This window comes from Armigeres subalbatus, chromosome 3 (assembly GCF_024139115.2).
Source record: "Armigeres subalbatus isolate Guangzhou_Male chromosome 3, GZ_Asu_2, whole genome shotgun sequence".
Classification (NCBI taxonomy): Eukaryota; Metazoa; Arthropoda; class Insecta; order Diptera; family Culicidae; genus Armigeres; species Armigeres subalbatus.
In genome coordinates this window covers 223142051-223163195 of record NC_085141.1, presented here as the reverse complement: position 1 = coordinate 223163195, position 21145 = coordinate 223142051, and the positions used below count along the sequence as shown (strand labels likewise).

General features: G+C 48.4%; 1 protein-coding gene across 1 annotated transcript in view; it reads left to right on the top strand.

The window, feature by feature from the left end:
- Positions 1-7253: 7253 nt before the first annotated feature.
- Positions 7254-21145, top strand: part of LOC134220219 (calpain-C) — a 99154-nt gene continuing 85262 nt past the window's right edge. The window contains exon 1 of the mRNA XM_062699216.1: positions 7254-8379. The gene's annotated coding sequence lies outside the window, so the exon portion shown is untranslated. The remainder of the gene's footprint in view (positions 8380-21145) is intronic.

Here is a 21145-nt window from a genome sequence, read left to right as displayed (position 1 = left end):
TGGTCACTCAGGTTTGTTACGTAGAGGTCGAGCGTTGCGTGGGCACCGGACCGACTCAGCCGAGTGGGGGAATCCGGGCTCAGGATCGTGTAGTGGCCTTCCTCCATGTCGTTGCTCCAGATGGTGCCGTTTCGATTGCCGCGACTGTTGCCCCAGGCTTGATGTTTGGCATTCAAGTCGCCGGCAATGATATACTGGCCTTGCCTCCGCGTCAGCTTGACGATGTCCCTCCGAAGGGAAGCCGATGATCCATCGCCGGCTTTGGCTTGCGTTGGACAGTACGCCGCGATGAGCGCGATTGTGCCGACCGAAGTGGTGATTTCGACACCGATGGCCTCGATGACACTGAGCTGGAAGCTTGGAAGCAGACGACAGTTGATGTTGTAGCGAAGAGCGATGGCCACACCACCTCCCCTGGTCGGCCGGTCGAGTCGCACGATGCGGAAGTCCGGGATGTTGATGTTCACCTCCGGTTTTAGGTGCGTTTCGGTGATGAACGCCACGTCTATTTCCTTCTCCTCAAGGAAATCCTTCAGCTCGATTGTTTTGCTCTTTAGCGAGCAAGCGTTCCAGTTGACCAGGCCCACCCAAAGCCAGTCGCTTGTGCGGCTGTAGCGGTGGGAGTATTGGAATCACACGACGGGGAGCCGGGATAGCTGGAAAGTTCACCTCGTTGATTACAGGAACACGGTTTTTCTTCGGAATGGTCCTGGTGGAAGCCTTCTTCCGGATTTCCAGGAACTCGGCTCGCTTTGGGCAGCCCTTTGTGGTGGCCCGATGTTTGTCGCCACAGTTGGCGCACTTGGGATCGGCCACCTCCATTTTGTCGCACTCGTCAGTCGGATGGGGTTCGCCACACTTGTTGCAGCGCGGCTTCATGCGGCAGTTTCTGGTGCCGTGCCCGAAATTGAAGCAGTTGGTGCATTGCGTGACATCGCGGTGCACTGGCCGATATCGCTCCCAGTCAACGACGGTGTAATTTATAACGCCAACCAGCTTCAGGTCCTTCCAGGTAGTGGAGCCGTGCTCCAGATGGATCAGGTAAAGCTGGTCGCGATATTTCCTCGCCTTGTCATGACGAGCGATCTTGTGGACGGCTACTGGCTTCAGTCCGCAACTTTCAAGCTCTGCTTGGAGCTCTTCCTCCTTCATGTCGTGAAGTCCTCGCAGCAAAGCCTTGAGCGGCTTCGTGCCGGGGTGGTCATGAGTGTAGTACTCATACTTGTGGACCTCGAGGAACTCCACGACGGATTGATGATGGTCCCTGTTGGCCGGCATCACTTTCACGCCCTCGCTGCAGAGCCGAAAAGTACATTTCAGCCCCTTAGCGATCAGCTGGCGAATTTTGGGCGTAAATCCGGCGGATCGCCCTTCACAAACACGGGCGGGCACTTCTGCTTCCGCTCCGGTTGCACCTGCGGTTGCTGCGCTTGTGGTTTCTTCCTTCTTTTCGTCGGTTTGCCGGCGTCATCAAGCGGCAACGGCGAGAACACGTTGCTTTGCAAAAGCTGCTTGGAGGGGTTACCCGCGCCTCCAAGAGCAGTGCGCTTAGGCACTTTTCCAGCGACCGAATCGGCCACCGAGTCTCCCATGACGGGTCCGGGAGAAAATAACGCCAACGCGACAAGCGAAAACGTAAACAGCGAAAGAACGAGAAAAAAAAACACTTCGAAAAAATGCGCGAGCAAAAAACACGTCCGTACGTGTTGCTGTCTCGAACTGGAATGATGAGAGATGTACAAAATTTCGGACGAGAAGTCCGTATTTTTACGTTTCAAGTCCCAGGAGGCTATGATGTTTTCACTGGAAAACAATAGCGAAGTGCTTCCATTCAATTACACGAATGGCAAACATGCAATGGTACGAATGTCTATAGCGGGAAGAAACTCTCGATATGTGCGCGTGTATGATTTGCCGCCAGAAATATCGGATCTGGAATTATCAACGGTATTGTCTAAATATGGTAAGGTAAAGCGAAATGTGCGTGAACGATTCCCAGCCGAATTCCAGCTGGACATGTTTACTGGTTTACGTGGAGTATACATGGATATAGAAAATGCGATTCCAGAAGTGCTTTATTTTCACCATCGAAAAGGGAGGATTCACTACGATGGCATGAAGGTAAAGTGCTTTATGTGTAAGGCAGACACCCACTTAAAAAGGTTTGTCCGACGAAGAAAGAACGTTTACGTGTAAATGCAATTCTACAGAAGCAAGCGATCGAGATGATAGAAGAAGAAAAAAAGAAGCCACGGCTGCCGTCGGGAATGGTGATGATACCACCAATAACGGTGACCGAAACACGAAAATCAAACCGAAAGCGAAAAAATTTAACGCAAAGCAACAGCAACCAATGGATTCCGTTGCAAAGCAGAACGCAAACATGCTACCTAGAAGCGAGGGTCAGATTGATGACAGTCCCACTGTGCTCTCGTCAGGATCACCTATCGGGAAGCGGCGGTTCAGTGTACCAACATATGAGTGGATTGCAGATAAAACCGAACGAAAACTTATCATTGAAGACGACAGGGCGAGAATAGCAACAGCACTTAATATTTCGCTGGAGCAGATAGAAGTTTACCATGATTAGTTTTTTTATTTAGCTTTAAGTGAAAAATGTTTTTTTTTGTATCAATACAAAAAGGAGATAACGGCTCCGCAAAGTGTCATACACGACTGAGCCTAATAAACCAAATATTTGAAAAAAAATATGTCAAAATTGCTGAAAATCAGCAAATAGTTTGCCAAAACTCTGCTAACCAACCTCATTTTTGACGGGATATCAGTTTTTATTTTGCTGGGCACACGGCTGTGCGGATTTTGCTGCAGAAATAAAAACTGAGTGTGTAGGACAATTTGTAGATCTTACTACATCTCATATGCGGGGGCAGCAGGGACTTTGTCCAAGGGCTTGACGACCCCTCCCCATGGCCACTGCGAGTTAGACCGGGACCATCGTCCCTAACCCCTAATCCCAAGGCGTCAAGCGACCCGTGCCGAGGGGATGCATGGCCAGGTGGGTGAAATAATAAGCTAGGCCTTTAACGGAGCCTGTGGGGTACCTGGGCACCCTCCACAGTAATTGTTCCTTACCGCGTCATGCTGGGCTCTGGCGTGGTGGACCTTTTTTCCCGAGCAACTCGTGGGACCAAAATGGAAAACCAAGTCAATTCTTCAATTAGTGGTAGTAGTGTAGGCGACAACCCCTTCGCAAGAGGTGGGTTGTTCAGGTCTCCGCCTAGGAGGCCAGAGGCAATAGTCGGCAGCTCAGTGCGCAGCGCCAGTGTGGGTCACTCAACCTTCCTCTCGGCTATAAAAACGCCGGAAGGGGTTATTGACGGCCCATGGCTTGTGAAGGCGATGAACCGCAAACGCGATGGGCTTTCGGCCTTCGAGGTGGCGACGGAACAGCTGGACGCCATCATCGACTTTGCGTCATCGAAGCATAATATCAGCAAGGACCTCAAGAGGAGCTTGCAGAAACTTCGAAAGTCGATGCTGGACGCCAAGCTGGAGAGGGCGGTCGGGACGGCCAAGTGTAAACCCGTGAAATCGGTGGAGTCGAGGTCTACCCAGACTGAGGCCCAAGGATTCGCGGACTCGGGCAAGGTCGAGTCGACCGAAGGCGTACCAGCTAAGACGGTGGTGCCAAAGTCTACCCAGACTGAGGCTCAAGTATTTGCGGGTACGTCGGGGGTGACTACTCCAACGGAGCAGACACAAAACGGGGAGACAGTCTCCAGGGGATGAGCTCCCTGGGGCCGCTCCAAAACGCGGAGGGTTACTACCCCGAACAAGGGTAGTGGGGCTGGGAAGCTGAACCCCGGTCAGGTACCTCCAAAACCAGGGGAGGAAGGACCTGGAAAGGTCCGTCCACTCAGGCAAGACGGTGGTAAGGGGTTACGGCAGGCTGAAAGTTCTCAGCCGCACCAGACCAGGGAAATAGAGGGGAATGACGCCTCCTGGACCCTGGTCAAGAACAAGAGGAAACCGAAGACATCAAGGGCCGAAAAGAAGGCCCAGGCGAATGAGGGTAGCAAGAAGTCTAGGGTAGGCGCCAATCGCTCCAGGGGCGATGCCCTAGTCATCACGGCGGACGAGGCTAAGTACTCGGATGTTTTGAAGGCGATGAGGAGTGACGTCAAGCTCGGTGAACTCGGCGCCGACGTACGTCGAATAAGACGTACCCGGATGGGCGAGATGATACTCAAGCTGAAGCGGGGCGTCTCGCAAAAGGGCGCCGCCTACAAGAAGTTGGCGGAGGAGGTCCTAGGCGAGACGGTCAAGGTGAGGGCACTCACGACGGAGGTGAATCTAAGGGTTAAAGACCTGGACGAGATCACTGAAGTCGAAGAGCTGGTCACGGCACTGCGGCGACAGTGTGAAGTGGAGACGCCCACCGCAGCCGTTCGGCTACGGAAAGGTCCGGCAGGGACGCAGGTAGCATTGGTTCGGCTATCTGCAGCGGACGCCTCCAAGGTAGTCAAGTTAGGGAGCGTCAAGGTGGGATGGTCGGTATGCCCTGTGCGCATATACGAGCAACCCGAAGTTTGCTTCAAGTGCCTGGAACCGGGGCACAAGCAATGGGACTGCAAAGGCCCTGACAGAAGCAATCTCTGCCGACGCTGCGGATTGGAGGGACATAAGGCACAATGCTGCACGAACCCTCCCAATTGTTTGATTTGTTCCAGTAAAGCTGTGAACAGCAAGCACCCCATGGGGGGCTCGATGTGCCCGGCGTTTAAGCGTGCTGCAAAATCAAAGTGCAGGTAAAGCAGCTGGCTTGCTCGGCTTCGCCCGAGTGTTTGGTGTGCGCAGGTTTAGAGGAAACGGTGGAACACGTGTTGTTCGTGTGCTCACGTTTTCGCGCAATGCGTGACCACATGCTTGCCACATGTGGTCTGGACACTACCCCGGACAACCTAGTTCGGAGGATGTGTAAAGACGAAGTTGGCTGGAACGCCGTTTTATAGGCTATCGCCCAAATCGTCTCGGAGCTACACAGAAGGTGGCGCGTGGACTCAAGGATGGCTAGTTCAGGCGCAAATAAGAGGTGGTCCAAGGGATCGGAGTCGGCTTCATGGGTCATACCGGTGGTCATGCTCTATGGTCGAACTCGATCCTTTTATCGAACAAGTGGCCGCGCGAAGAACAACATGGTATCGTCGCTTAGGCGGCGTCGGTCAACCGGGCGGGTTCCGAGCCCGAGGACGGAAAGGGGTCCTCGTCAAGGCTGGGGCAGGCGTAGGCCTCGCGTCGGCAAGTCCCTCTGTGTGCTGGCGAATAGGCCCTATCGCAGAAAGGTCAATTTGGGGTGCACGCGGCATCATCATTCTTGATACCAGTCGTGCAGAGGGAAGCAGGCGCGAAGTCGACCCTGCCCACCTTCCGAGGACATAGGGCGTGGTAAGGCCACCTGGAAAGCCGGCAATGCGCTGGCACGATACCATGGTGTTCTTCTAAAAAAGCGAGTCACGATGTTCGATGCTGCAAGGACACGCAGCTAACCTCGAGGGTGCGTCATGCACTGGCCCCCTTTGAAGCATTACTTTCTGGTTGTACCGAAGGGACGATGGGCTTGGCGGCAATGGAAACGGTTTAGCTGGTCGGGGATGCAGCCCTGCCTCCCTCATTGGAGGTGGCCCCTAACCCAGCACTTCCTGGTCAACCCAGGATGTCTGTTGAGCAGATTCCCCCTCCATTGTTTAGGAAGAAAAAAAAAAAAACATCTCATATGCCTGTATTTGAGACGTTAGTGAAAAGACCAATACTCAGAAGACAAAATTGGGCTGACAACGCGGCTGGGGACATCGTGGAAGCCTCAGTGGATTCGGTAGACCATTTGATTCAAACTCCAGGACAATTTGGAGATCTTACAACTTCATACATGCAAGAATTGAAGACGCAAGTGGAAGCAAAATAATCGGAGGACTATATTGGATTGACACCGAGGCTGGGAATGAAAGCCTTGGTTGATTCGGTAGATCATTTGATTCAAACTTCAGGACAATTTGGAGATCTTACAACATCTCATATGTCTTGTTTTGAGACGCAAATGAAATAAAAATCTTCGGAGGACAGAATTAATTTGATACCACGGCTTGGGACATCATGAAAGCTTTGGTTGATTCGATAGACCATTTGATTTAAACTCCAGGACAATTTGAAGATCTTTCAACATCTCATATACCTGGACTTGAGATGGAAGTGAAAGACTGGGGACATCGTGGAAGCCTTGGTTGATTTGGTAGATAATTTGATTCAAACTCCAGGACAATTTGGAGATCTTATAACATCTCAGATGCCTGGATTTGGAGAGATCTTACAATACCTCATGTAAGACGCAAGTGAATGTATTTAAAAGTATCCAGCGATCAATAAATTAAGTGAAATACTAGAAATTTTAGCACGAATTCTTTTTACGTCACATTCGGATTACGTCCCCCCAATAAGTGACCTAAAAAGAGGGTTGAGTGTATTACCTCAAACGATTCAAAATACATTCACATAATATTCTGACTTATTGACATATTGAATACATTTAACGATCTTATTTATTTTCAATTAGGAAAAACAGTATAAGATTTGCCATATTATCAACTTTCATGCTTCAATCAACAATAATCAAGCCACGCGTAGGCTTCAATCTGATGCGAACATGAATCAACACTTTCGTACCATTTTCCATCCACACTCCTTAACACTGGCTACGAACCAGTCTCCTAGAAGGCAAAAAAAACTGGAAGAAAAAATCCGCTAAGCCTACTCAAAACGCAAAGCAGAGTCAGCGTAAGACGGGCATACAAACTGCCGTTCGACTCCGCGATATGAAAGTTGGCTTCTCGAGCTAAAGCGCGCGCGCTCTCTCGAGACAGATCCAACAGAGTGAGCACCATGTTTTCCAAGGTAACGCTCTCCGCAACACCGAATTCATCTTGCACTGCATCGTACACGCGACCAGCGAATCTGATCTGCGCTGTTGGCTCACAGTGACCGAAGCAATCGTCTTGAAGACTGACTTGAATTCTTCGGTAAGTGAAGTTCTTCTGTAATTAAAATAGGACAACTTTGAAATCGAGTAAATTTCACTACTTCGTAGCATATCATCTGATGAACACCGGTTCGATTAAAATCCGATTTATTTCGTTGTGCCCACCTCTGCGCGTCTGGTCGTGGTTCCTTGCTCTTCGATTGCGTCCACTGTAGCCAGCGTTGAGGCTTTCCGTTGGTTTTCGCTGCTCCACGGCTTTGCGCAACCATCAGTTCGTTGGGAACGCTCGTCGGACGCAGACTAATTCGTTACGGTTGTTTCGCGGTCGCCTTCCAGTCGTCGAGATTAGACTGTGTTCTATTGCAAAAAGGTTCTGGGACTAATCAGTGTATTTTTTGGTGATTTTGGAATTCTTCAGCTTGGCCTTATGGATTAAATGGTGGAGTCAGTGTGACAAGGACCAACGAATGCATAATTTACAGTAATCACAGTACATTCGGTGCAGTGAGGAGTTATATCCAATCAAGTGCAACGCAACGGTACATGTAGGTACGTACAAAAGATTCCAGTGAAGCAAAGTGACGAACCTTGTCATAAAAAAGGCAAAGTGATTAGTGCGCGAAATCGAAGGCATGACCAATTGGGTGAAAATTTATGCATAAGCCGTTACGATACCATAAAAAGGAACCATTGTCTACACTTTCGAGCAAGTGCTGAACGTACTGTGATAGAGGTAAAAGCACCGATGAGATCATCACCTGTCTTGTAGGAAATTGATGACACTTTTTACAGCCCAAAAGGTGAAGAGCATCGAGGGAAATTCCTCCAACCGATGCCGATTAAACGCTTCCAAGACTTCGAACGTGCAGATTGTGTGAAAATTAGTAAAACACTCAAAGTGAAATTTCCCTCCCACAATTATCTTCCCACTGGGTGCCTCGTTTGATTCGAAACATCGTACGCGAAGAAGAAAATCCTACCGCAGTGAATGTGAACAACTTATAGCTCTTCATATTATTGAATTTTTAATGAAACAGAAAGCGGAGAGGTGTGACGAAGAGAAGCAAATAAAATCTGGTTTCTGGTTTGAGGAGTTGAAAAAGTGCCGTGAGCCGTCTGCTCAAACTTGGAAGATTTGATAACTGGTAGCTGGTTACTGAGTTGCGAAGTTGACGACGAATTTGTTGCGCTGAATTGGAGAGAGTGACGAGAAACCTGTTTTTGCTTGCTTTGAAAATTGAATAAAGTGCATCCAACCAACAAAGGAGATATTTCCTTCGTGTTTGAAAGCATTCGAATATTGATTCCCCCCCGGTTGGTGAATAAATTTCCCATCAAGCTGACACTGATTGGCATCATTCGTTAATTGCAGAAATTCGTTATTGTTGGTAAGTAAACTCAGCTAATATTGTATGTAACAATCACAAATATCGATATTACATAGGTTAACAATGGAAGACCTTCTTATTCACTGATATGCAATATCTACTTGGAATTTATCTCGACATATGCCACAATTTTCGACTTCAAGAGACCCGTCATTTATTCAAATACTCGCATACGAACCACCCTGCTTTGGAAATTAGTTTGATTGGTTTCACCTTATGATCATTTTTTAAAAAAATATTTCTTTACCCTAAATCGTGCATATTGTAAGCCCGCTTGTGCGGCTCGTGGAGAATTGCGTTGAAGTTTACGCATGCGGCCCGCCATGACCCAAATATTCATATAAAAGCAAAACCAGAAAGCAACATCACACGTTCATAAAATAATAATCTTTACGCACATGTAAATATTTTTCTGAGTATTTCATTATTGTGAGTGTTCATTCTGCTTTATTCGAATCGGGGCTGGAGTTCCTCGGAGTTACTGTTATCGTCTCAGGAAGATCAAATTTAGCTTCGCTCAGTATTCTCGTATATGATAATATTGCAATTATCTGCCAATACCTGATATATGGAATTCTTTCAGAAATCAATCTGGGATTTTGTTTCTGATATCTGTTTTGATATCATTCAGGTAGTCTAGGAGAAGATTTTGTTAGAAATTCATAATGATATTATTTCGGAAAGATTCTGCTATTCAAAAGTGTAGGCAATTAAAATTAATTGCCTTTTATCTCTGGCTAATGAGTATCTCTATTCCTTTTCGTAAAGAGTGCTGCACAGCGGGGTCTTGTCCGATCCTATCCAGATCGTAACTGGTGTGAGCCCTAGATGTATTCTATCTCCGCTACTGTTCCTAATCGTAATCGACAATTAACCCTGAACCAAGCCGTGGGCTGTTATGGCAGCCAACAGCCACGAAGCACCTAAACGATTTCAAATTGACTGATGACGTTGCACTCTTAGTCCAAAAAAGTGCCCTGCTATGCAGACTAAGCTCAACGAACTTGCTGAACGCTTTTTATTCTTAGCCATTAACGTCAACTGAATCAAATTGTTGGACGGCAGTTCCTTCCAACTTTACAGTAGCCGGACTATTAGCGAAGAATGTTGAAGGCTTGAAGGAACACTGGTCATGAATCATTACTAACTATTTCTGAAAAACCCTGATTAATCCACCTAGCAGTGATGTTGTCCAATTTTCAATAGGAAACAATGGGACAAGATTCTGCGTCGAATGAAACTTGGTAACGGCAAATCGGCTAAGAGTAAGAGCCTAAAAAATGAGTGAGAATTTTTCTTGTAAAAAATGTATTTTAGCCATAATTCTGAATCCCATAGTCCGATTTGACCAATTTTCAATACGAAACAATAGGACAGGATTCCGCGTCGAATGCAACATGTTGCAAGCAGGTTAAGGATAAGTGCCTAAAAAAATGAGTGCCTAAAAAATGAGTGAGAATTTTTCTTGTAAAAAATGTATTTTAGCCATAATTCTGAATCCCATAGTCCGATTTGACCAATTTTCAATACGAAACAATGGGACAGGATTCCGCGTCGAATGCAACATGTTGCAAGCAGGTTAAGGATAAGTGCCTGAAAAATGAGTGAGAATTTTCTACGTGTTTCTTATGTAAAAAATGAATTTTGGCCATAACTTCAAAACCCAAAGTCCGATCTGTCCAATTTTCAATAGGAAACAATGGGATAAGATTCTGCTTCGAATGAAACTTGTTGCGAGCAATTCGGCTAAGAGTAAGTCCTAAAAAGTGAGTGAGATTTTTTTTGTTGTAAAAAATATATATTTTGTCTATAACTCCGAAGTCCATAGTCCGATTGGGCCAATTTTCAATACGAAACAATGGGACAGGATTCCGCGTCGAATGCAACATGCAAGCAAATCGGTTAAGGATAAGTGCCTACAAAATGAATGAGATTAGTTTGCGCACACACATACACATACACACACGGGCTGCCAAATGGTAAGTTGACATCTGGGAAGGAGCGACCTACACAGCTCTGGTCCTCAGAAGTTCCTATCTCACACTTCCACGGGTCTTCCGATGACAATCGACCGCCAGCTAAGGGTTTTGTACTTTGCGTCATCCAAGCATAATATCAGTAAGGACCTCAAGGGGAGCTTGTTGAAACTTCGAAAGCCGAATCGACCGAGGGCGTGCCAGCGAAGACGGTGGTGCCAAAGTCTCCCCAGACTGAGCCTCAAGTATTCGCGGGCACGGGCACGGGAGTGACTGCTCCAACGGAGCAGACTCAAAAACGGTTGAGACAGTCTCCAGGGAATGGGCTCCCTGGGGGCCGCTCCAAAACGTGGAGGGTTAAGGCTCCCAACAAGGGTAGTGGGGCTAGGAAGCTGAACCCCGGCCAGGTACCTCCAAAACCGGAGGAGGAAGGACCTGGAAAGGTCCGTCCACCAAGAAAATACGGTGGTAAGGGGTTACGGCAGGCTGAGAGCTCTCAGCCGCTCAGACCAGGGAAATAGAGGGGGATGGCACCTCCTGGACTCTGGTCAAGAACAAGAGGAAACCGAAGACGTCAAGAGCCAAACAGAAGGCCCAGGCGAATGAGGGTAACAAGAAGTCCAGGGTAGGCGCCAATCGCTCCAGCAGTTAATACGCAGGGTCGTAGTGTAGCAGTTAATATGCAGGGCCGTGCCCAAGCTGGCCCCCATACCTCAGTATGGACAGAGCAACGCCTGCCAGAAGCTTGCGCTTGCTGGCATAAACCGCAGAGCTATTGGACATCATCCGGGACAATGCCACTATAGCTGTGTAGGCACGCTTGCAGGCGTAATTGACGTGGCTACCAAAGGTGAGCTTATCGTCGATCATTACCCCCAAGAGTTTGATGGAGCGTTCAGAGGTGACCGTGCAGTTGCCTGCCCTTATCACCGCTTGTTGCTCCGACTTTCGGTTGTTAACAACAACCACCTCAGTCTTGTGGTGAGCCAGTTCTAACTTCCTGGAACTCATCCACTCCTCCACAATTGCGATCGAGTGGGCTGCAGTCAACTCCACCTCTTCGATCGATTCGCCGTAGACCTCCAGCGTAATATCGTCAGCGAAGCCGACGATTACCACGCCCACCGGGAACTTCAACCTCAAGACACCGTCGTACATGACGTTCCATAACACCGGACCCAGTATGGAACCTTGCGGAACCCCTGAAGTTATGTCAACGCACTTCCGACCCGCCTCCGTGTCGTATACCAGTAGTCAATTCTGGAAGTAGCTTCCGAGAATCTTGTACAGGTACTCGGGAATTCCAAGGCGCAGGAGCGCATCTGCAATAGCAGCCAAACTGGCACTATTGAAAGAATTCCTCACGTCGAGAGTCACTACTGCACAATAGCGAATTCGTCTCATCTTATGCTGGATAGTTATCTCCGCGGATTTGGCAACCGACAAGATAGCGTCTACGGTCAACTTACCCTTTCGGAAGCCAAACTGATTACTCGATAAACCATCCGCACCCTCCGTGCGTATCAACAACCTGTTGAGGATGATCTTCTCGAGCACCTTATATTGGTCTATATACCGACGGATCCCCCGGTGGTTTTCCCGCCTTTGGCAATAGGACCAAGCTCTGCCTTTTACATGCTTCAGGGAAGACTCCCTCGTCCAGGCATCTCTGCATGACAGATCTGAACATCTCGGGAGCCTCAGCAATTACCGTTTTGATGGCCAGGTTCGGAATACCATCCGGTTCTGGCGCCTTACCTACACTAAGGGACTGTGCAATCCCCGCAAGTTCCGCCACCGTTACTCTTCCCTCGTCGGCCACCCTGGCCCGTGGCAGCTCCACAAAGGGAGGCCAGGGACTTGGGTCGTGACGTGGGAAGAGCCCCGCGATGATTCTCTCCAGCATCTCTGGAGACCGCTCTGTAGGGGCCATCGCCCCACGTGTCTTGGCCATTACGACCCTATAGGCGTCACCCCATGGACTCGCGTTGGCACTTTGACACAGGCCCTCGAAGCAGGCTTTTTTGCTTGATCTAATCTTAGTCTTCAGAGCGGCTCTAGCAGCCACGAACGCCACCCGTCGTTCAACACGCTCCTCTTCTGTGCATGCTCGCTGCATCCGCCTCCGTGGCATCGCATGCACGCGAGAGTACTGTTACCAGCTGCTCGCCGCTCAGACCGAGAGTATTGTGCTCGCGGCGGAGCGCTTCCTTAAACACCTCGTCGTGATGTCTTCCACATACAAGGACTAGGCCTCGCCCCTTCTTCCGTCCGCTGAATGCTGGTCGTATAGTCGATACTGTAGCGAACCGCCAGGTGGTCGCTGTGAGTGTAGCCATCATCTACCCTCCAGTTCGAACTACTCGTTTGGCCAGGGCTCCAGAACGTAACGTCGATAATCGACTCGGTACCGTTCCAGCTGTACGTACTTTTGGTACCGACATTAGCCAAGTCCACATCCAACATGGCCAGTGATTCCAGCAGGATCTGCCCCCGTTGATTCGTGAATCGGTTTCCCCATTCCACGGTCCAAGCGTTGAAGTCCCCCGCTATCACCACCAGCCTACGCCCCATCAAGTTAGCCGTCAAACAATCTAGCATTCGTCCGAACTGCTCGATCGACCATCGAGGAGGCGCATAGCAGCTGCAGAAAAAGACCCCGTTCATTTTGGCAATGACGAAGCCCTCGTGTGTCGAAGACACCAACTCTTGGACTGGGTATTTCCCCGTTGTCCATATCGCCGCCATTTTAGACCCATCGGTGACCCAATTACCGTTCCTGGCGGGTACCCGGTAAGGATCTGCTATGATGGCGTTATCCTTCCCCCATTCAGCAACTGTCTGACACAGCAGTTGCTGGGCTGCATCACAGTGGTTCAGGTTTAGCTGCGTTACCTGCACTGTGATTTTGCAGCACGCTTAAACGCCGGGCACTTCGAACCCCCCATGGGGGTTTTGCTGGAACATGAACAGCTTTGCAGGAACAGATCAAACAGTTGGGAGGGTTCGTGCAGCATTGTGCCTTATGTCCCTCCAATCCGAGCTGGCTTCTGTCAGGGCCTTTGCAGTCCCATTGTTTGTGTCCCGGTTCCAGGCACTTGAAGCAAACTTCGGGTTGCTCGTATATGCCCACAGGGCATACCGACCACCCCACCTTGACGCTCCCTAACTTGACTACCTTGGAGGTAGCCGAACCAATGCTACCTGTGTCCCTGCTGGACCTTTCCGTAGCCGAACGGATGCGGTGGACGCCTCCACTTCACACTGTCGCCGCAGTGCCGTGACGAGCTCTTCGACTTCGGTGATCTCGTCCAGGTCTTTAACCCTTAGATTCACCTCCGTCGTGAGTGCCCTCACCTTGACCGTCTCGCCTGGGACTTCCTCCGCCAACTTCTTGAAGGCGGCGCCCTTTTGCGAGACGCCCCGCTTTAGCTCGAGGATCATCTCGCCCATCCGGGTACGTCTTATTCGACGTACATCGGCGCCGAGTTCACCGAGCTTGACGTCACTCCTCATCGCCTTCAAGACGTCCGAGTACTTAGCCTCGTCCGTTTTGATGACTAGGGCATCGCCCCTGGAGCGATTGGCGCCTACCCTAGACTTCTTGCTACCCTCATTCGCCTGGGCCTTCTTTTCGGCCCTTGACGTCTTCGGTTTCCTCTTGTTCTTGACCAGGGTCCAGGAGGCATCATCCCCCTCTATTTCCCTGGTCTGGGGCGGCTGAGAGCTCTCAGCCTGCCGTAACCCCTTACCACCGTCTTTCCTGGGTGGACGGACCTTTCCAGGTCCTTCCTCCCCCGGTTTTGGAGGTACCTGGCGGGGTTCAGCTTCCCAGCCCAACTACCCTTGTTCGGGGTAGTAACCCTCCGCGTTTTGGGGCGGCCCCCAGGGAGCTCATCCCCTGGAGACTGTCTCCCTCGTTTTTGTGTCTGCTCCGTTGGAGCAGTCACCCCCGACGTGCCCGCGAATACTTGAGCCTCAGTCTGGGTAGACTTTGGCACCACTGTCTTCGCTGGCACGCCCTCGGTCGATTCGACCTTGCCCAAATCCGCGAATTCTTGGGCCTCAGTCTGGGTAGACCTCGACTCCACAGATTTCACGGGTTCGCACTTGGCCGTCCCGACCGCCGTTTCCAGCTTGGCGTCCAACATCGACTTTCGAAGTTTCAGCAAGCTCTTCTTGAGGTCCTTGCTGATATTATGCTTCGATGACGCAAAGTCGATGATGGCGTCCAGCTGTTCCGTCGCCACCTCGAAGACCGAAAGCCCATCGCGTTTGCGGTTCATCGCCTCCACAAGCCATGGGCCGTCAATAACCTCTACCGGCGTTTTTTTAGCCGAGAGGAAGGTTAAGTGACCCACGCTGGCGCTGCGCACTGAGCTGCCGACTATTGCCTCTGGCCTCCTAGGCGGAGACCTTAACAACCCACCTCTTGCGAAGGGGTTGCCGCCTACACTACTACAACTAATTGAAGAATTGACTTGGTTTTCCATTTTGGTCCCACGAGTTGCTCTGGAAAAGAGGTCCACCCCGCCAGAGCCCAGCATGACGCGGTAAAGGACAATTGCTGTGGAGGGTGCCCAGGTACCCCACAGGCTCCGTTAAAGGCCTAGCTTATTATTTCACCCCCCTGGCCATGCATCCCCTCGGCACGGGTCGCTTGACGCCTCGGGATTAGGGGTTAGGGACGATGGTCCCGGTCTAACTAGCAGAGGCCATGGGGAGGGGTCGTCAAGCCCTTGGACAAAGTCCCTGCTGCCCCCATTTTTTGCAATTGTAATTGTTGTAATTGTAATTGTAAACGGATTGGCGGGTCGGGGATGTAGTCCTGCCTCCCTCGTTTGCTGTTGGAGGTGGTCCCTAACCCAGCACTTCCTGGACAACCCAGGATGTCTGTTGAGCAGATTCCTCTCCATTGCATAGGAAGAAAAAAAAACGCACACACACAGACATCACTTCAATTTGTCGAGCTGAGTCGATCGGTATATAACTATACGAGAAAGGTAAAAACGAACTAAACCATCAACAAAGAAGTTGACGGGAAAAGTTAGAATCAAAAAAAGATGCATATTAATAGTCTTTGCAGACCGTCGATAGCATCGAACACATAATAATTCGTTTTGTACCCTAGCAGCACACACAATCCACATAGGCTACTGCAACTCATATATGACCAGATTTAGTAACAATCAAGTTACTGCAATCATTTTTGTCTGACTTGCGCTGCTCGGGTACCCTAAGGATCGAAATATTCCTGCGGGCTTGCGGTTTTGCATGGTGGTTGATTCGTCCCAGAAGGAAGGACAATCAAATCGTCCTTGTAATAGATGTGCTACCAAACAAGCCCTCATTGTGCTTCGGTGTAAGGAACGAGGTTCTTTTTCTACAATAAAGAAATGCTTTACTCCAGCCGTGACTGTCTATACCCATTAAACCCATCTTGGCCTCCAACCCCTTCATTCCCTCCGGGAATGCCATTCAGCATTACTTTTGGGAGATAGGCACTACTTAACGTAATCCTCCAAAAACGACACTCTTTGCGGTCCCGCTCTTCAATGTTCTGATTAACTTCTGAACACTTTGACTTCATAGTTCGTGCCCTTTTATGCATATGCCAGTAAGCACACCACAGCCTTAAGCCTTTTAAATCTTTTTCTGGTGCCATTCAGCACCACACCAGCTTTCAATGTTCTCGCACTTTTCTCAGATAGTCCCCGACGGTGCGGTCCAAAGATTCCGGACGGATATAGCTTCCGGTTCAATGGAGACCAGACGACCCGAAGCTACTCCGGTAACCGATTCTCAACGTCCTTGAGCCATTCAGCGCCCGCCTCGATCGCGATCGTGAACAACTCGAATAGTCCCCGACGGCGGATCTATCCTTCTTCGATTAGAAGTTCCCCGACAGCGAAAGCACCCCTGCAATCAGCAGTGACTTCATGCTCTGCGGCTACGCGCTCACCGCAAGCTGACAACAGTTGCGACGTTGGTAGCTGACGCTTGCGTTCCTGTTTATTATCCTATCTTCCGCAGCGGTCACTGTAGATGTAACCATCGCCAATCCTCTACTGCAGATCACTGGCCAACCTTGGACTGCAGAATGTTACGCCTCTTATCGATTCCATGCCGCTTTGCTGGAGGGAACTTTGGGAGCCGTCGTTGTCCCGCATGACATCAAGCTTGGCCAAGGCCTCCAGCAACGTTTGTTCTTTCCGGTTAGTAAAGCGACTTACCCACTTTGTCGCCTACGCATTGAAGTGACTACTGGATTATGAGCCACACTCCATTTATTTTCGCTATAACTGCACCCTCTGCTCTTGTGTTCACCTTGTCATGGATCGGCAATCTTCCCGTCGTACAAATCGCCGCAGATCTGGATCCGTCCGCTAGTTCTAGTTCCAGAATTTGAATCCAAAGAAAATCTCTCAGTATGGAACTCCGAAGAAATCCGGAAGATGAACCCTAAATTCCGATTGGATTTACTGATGCCGTGGCTCTAATGTTCACGAAAGTTGAATGCCGAATCTAGCATAACGCCAAGGTCCTTCACGGATCAGCTCCTGGCTAATGGTTCGTTTCAAATGTTGGGAGATTTTCTCCTGGTAAACGATATGATGGTGCACTTCTTCACACTGATGATAAATTACGTCTACACCAATCAACAAAATTGTCGATGAACATTTGCAGCAACCGACAGTCGTCTTAGACGAGCCAATAGATTTTGAAATCATCGGCATATACAATTTTGCAATTTTGGGGCATGACAAAACATACGTCGTTGAAAACCAAGGAGAAAAGCAGGGGCCCTAGATTGCTGCCTTGTGGTACGCCGGAGTTGTTGCTTAAAGGTTCGGACACAGTTCCCAATATCACATAATTCCAAGGTTCATAGATTTCAAGCACAGGGAAGTAAATTGCACCTAATTTGTTGCTATTCATCTGCCAGGAAAGAATCCATGTTAGTCTGGTGAGATATACAGCTTTGCTGATCGATATAACTCGGTGCTCACCGAAATTTTGAAAACTTTGGATCCTGCACTCAGAGAAATCACACCACGGTAGTTCGATATATCTCGCTTGTTTCCCTTTTTAAATCCTTTTTACATTGGATGATCACCTCATCGTGAAGATTCCTCACTTCTATACCCTCACCTACGACTTCCTGTGCTAGCGTTCCATATGAGGTGCCGACCGCCCGTGAGCCCTTTCTTAGCACAAGGTTCATCTCGCCCGCTCTAGATTGCCTTATGCTGCGAACTTATTTACCGAGATCCGCAAGCTTCAAGGCACTGGGCGTCGCCTTGAGCACGTCGGCGAAGTGCTCTCTCTCTGTTTTTTATAAGCCCTGGCTTCCGCTGGGAGCGTGTTTGCAGCTTTCTCCTTCTTCGATTTCCTGGCCATCGTTTGCCATCGTCCGACCGCTGGCTTCTCTGGGTTGGGTTAGGTTCCCAACTCCGTTGACTGACTGTCTTACGCCTTTCGCCCTTGCAATTGGCGCACCATTAGCGCTCTCCTCGACGATTATTTGGCCACTCATCTCCTTCAACTCCATCTCTCTCGCACCCGATGCGTTGGGTAGATATCTCTCCAACCCTCTCTTTGTGAATTATTAATGATTAGTGCTGTCCAATGAGCAGCTCGAAGTAGCTCAAAGTTGTTTCCGTCCTGCTCGTTCTTTTTCGTCAACAAATGGACATGAGAGGGATGGGAATAGCTTCGAGCTACTTCGAGCAGCTCATTGGACAGCATTATTGTTGGGTCCTCCTCAGGTATGCCTTAAACGTAGCTGGAATAGTCGCCTTTTTGAACCCATGGTTATCTTTGCGGATACAGTGAGGTTTTGCGAGGGTTGACACCTCGATGTTCAGAGCTGGATCGGTGTAAACCAGAAAGGAATCAACTGGCCCTAATTCCATCTGGTTAGATGATCCAGATGGCTAGATTGGGATGGAATGTCCTAAAGCCTGTCACGGTTTCAGGGGACGGAAGGCAGCTGTGGTATTAGCTCACTCGCCATTTCAAGACGGTGTCACCCGGCTTTGACACAATTGTCAGTTCTTGATGCATTACATCCATCTCGATTTCCGCTCGTGTCCGATAACGTTGCCTGTTGTCGAAGCTTCTGGACGTGCTTTGAGCAGTGTACGGTCGCTTTCATATGATCTGCTTGCCAACTGTCAAACCCCAATGAATCACATACAGTCAGGGCCGGATTTAATGGGGCGGGGGGCCGTGGCCCCGGGCCCCACAAATCTTATGTACCAAAACCAACCTTTTTTGTACATTTTGGAGCCCCCACAAGCTGTCGGCCCCGGGGCCCCCTCCCGGCTAAATCCGGTCCTGCATACAGTGGTTGGTTTCCTACCCGCCACTGTCGTATCCAGGCGCTAACGTATATGTAAAAATAGCCAGCATGAGTTAACCACCTGAAGTTTGTATGGCGAAAGACATCTAAGGCAGATTTTTATAACAGCAGGAACTTTTCACGAAAATCTATTTGGTACCAGTTATGTAGGAAGGTGTCTGCTACTACGCCTACCAAATATTTTTTTTGATTAGGATGATTATTTTCGAGATATTAAACTTTAGATGCCTTTCGTCATACTGATTTCCGAAAATTAACTCCTAGTGTGCCGCTCAAAGTAGGCGATTCATTGCCAAAGATTAAAAAACAATGCTCTATTAGGCGCAAAATATCCTCGCGATAAGGAATATTTTTCCACAAATGACAGCTCAATTTAGTTTACATTGCACGAGTAATTGACGTTACGAAATTCGAACTACTTGCAAACTGCAGATTGCTCAAATAATTTCTTCATACATTGACTACTACTTGTCCTTTCTATTTTTACAGAATATTAGAAGCCCATACCATTGTTTATTCCTTTTTTATACTACAATAAAAACTCTTCGACTAACGTCATCTTGTGCGATATTTAAGCCGCTCGGAATTTGGAACAAAGTGTGTGTGGGGCGGGACAGCCCTGTTGTATACCACTCTATATTATATGCTGTTTATGCCGTCTTAGTGTTGGTGACGAGCAAGCAGCCAAGCATCGTTCTCTCTCAGTCAGAGTCCAACAGTGATCCGAGTAAGGCCATACCTTCGCCGAGTGCAATAATGCGCAATGGGTGATTTCATCTCTACTTGGTGGTCTTCCCAACACGTCATAGCGGCCCTCAAAAACCGAAAAAAAATCATCTTTACTAGGCGGTGCTCCAAACACGCCATTGCGGTCCTCAAAACTCGTAAATCATCCCATCTTTATTTGGCGGTCCTTTAAACACGTTATTGCGGTCCTCAAAACTCGCCAGTCATTTCAACTTTTCTTGGCGGTCCTCCAAACACGCCATTGCGGTCCTCAAAACTCGCAAAACATTTCATCTTTACTTGCCGGTCCTTCAAATTCGCCATTGTGGTCTTCAAAACTCGCGAAACATTTCATCTTTTCTTGGCGGTCCTCCAAACACGCCATCCATTGCGGTCCTCAAAACTCGCAAAACAATTAATCTTTTCTTGGCGGTCCTCCAAACTCGCCATTGCGGTCCTCAAAACTCGCCAATCATTTCATCTTTTATTGGCGGTCCTCCAAACACACCATTGCGGTCCTCAAAACTCGCAAAACAATTCATCTTTTCTTGGCGGTCCTCCAAACTCGCCATTGCGGTACTCAAGACACGCAAACAATTTCTAATCTTCTCCGTTTTACTTACTTACGCAACCGCGTCTCTCCCAATTTGGAGCACCGGTCCCCATGTAACACTGCAAAAAGCAAACATCCTTCTTGGTTCAGGAATTTACCTTTTCTTCTGAGATTGCGCAGTGGGTGATTTCCATGACGCAGTATTTTTATCAGGCACATTAGTTTTAACATTATTCCACTTGATACTAACAAAAAATGAGCATGATTGATGAAGCATGACATGATTGAAAATGAGCATGAAATGAGCTGGATTGCAAATTTCTAAAAACAATAGAATTTTCATGCATTTGCCTGACCGTTCTATCCTTACGCTTTCGACTAGCAACATTCTGCTCAACATAATTCATTTATGTAAGACTTTTGAAGCCAAATACGTTGATGTTCGTAACATAAATTAGAAGAATAACCCAGTAAAGCAAAGTAAAATGTCAATTTTTTGATAGATTAAGATTGATTGATGGCTTTAAGGCAGCCTTTCTACATGGCTTGTGCTTGTAAAATTTGGCATACTTTTTTTTAAAATATAGTCCAAATGAATTAAATGTCATTTTCTTAATCTATCCAATTTGTTGAGAATGGAATCTTGCTTAATGATCATGCTCATAACATTAACAAATCTTCACATGCTTTCCAAGTTCAATCTTTCACCTTCATTGTGCTCCGATGTTCGATGGCTCAGCTAAGAACATCAGAAGAAAACCGCAAAACAGGAACTCGAAAAAAAACCACAATAAGTACAGTTAGCAACATTTTTCTTCACGTCCGCCTTATTCCCATCTTGATTACATACACCTTTACGTAGGCTGCAATGACTGTAGTGCCCACCTCCGAGTCTCCCTGACGTAACGTTTTAATAATTAAATCAAATTCGAGTGAAAAAAGAACCGCATCACCCCGTTCTTCAGTCTGAAAGATTGAGGTCCCACCAGAATGTGGGAGAACTTTGCTTAATCGTAAGCAAACCTAATTCAGGTGGGGTTTTTGGACAATGTAAATTCCTATTCATGACTTATGTTGGAGAATGTCGGACATTTACCGTTCTACAAACAACGAATGTTAACAAATTTGTTCAATTAAATAGCCGAC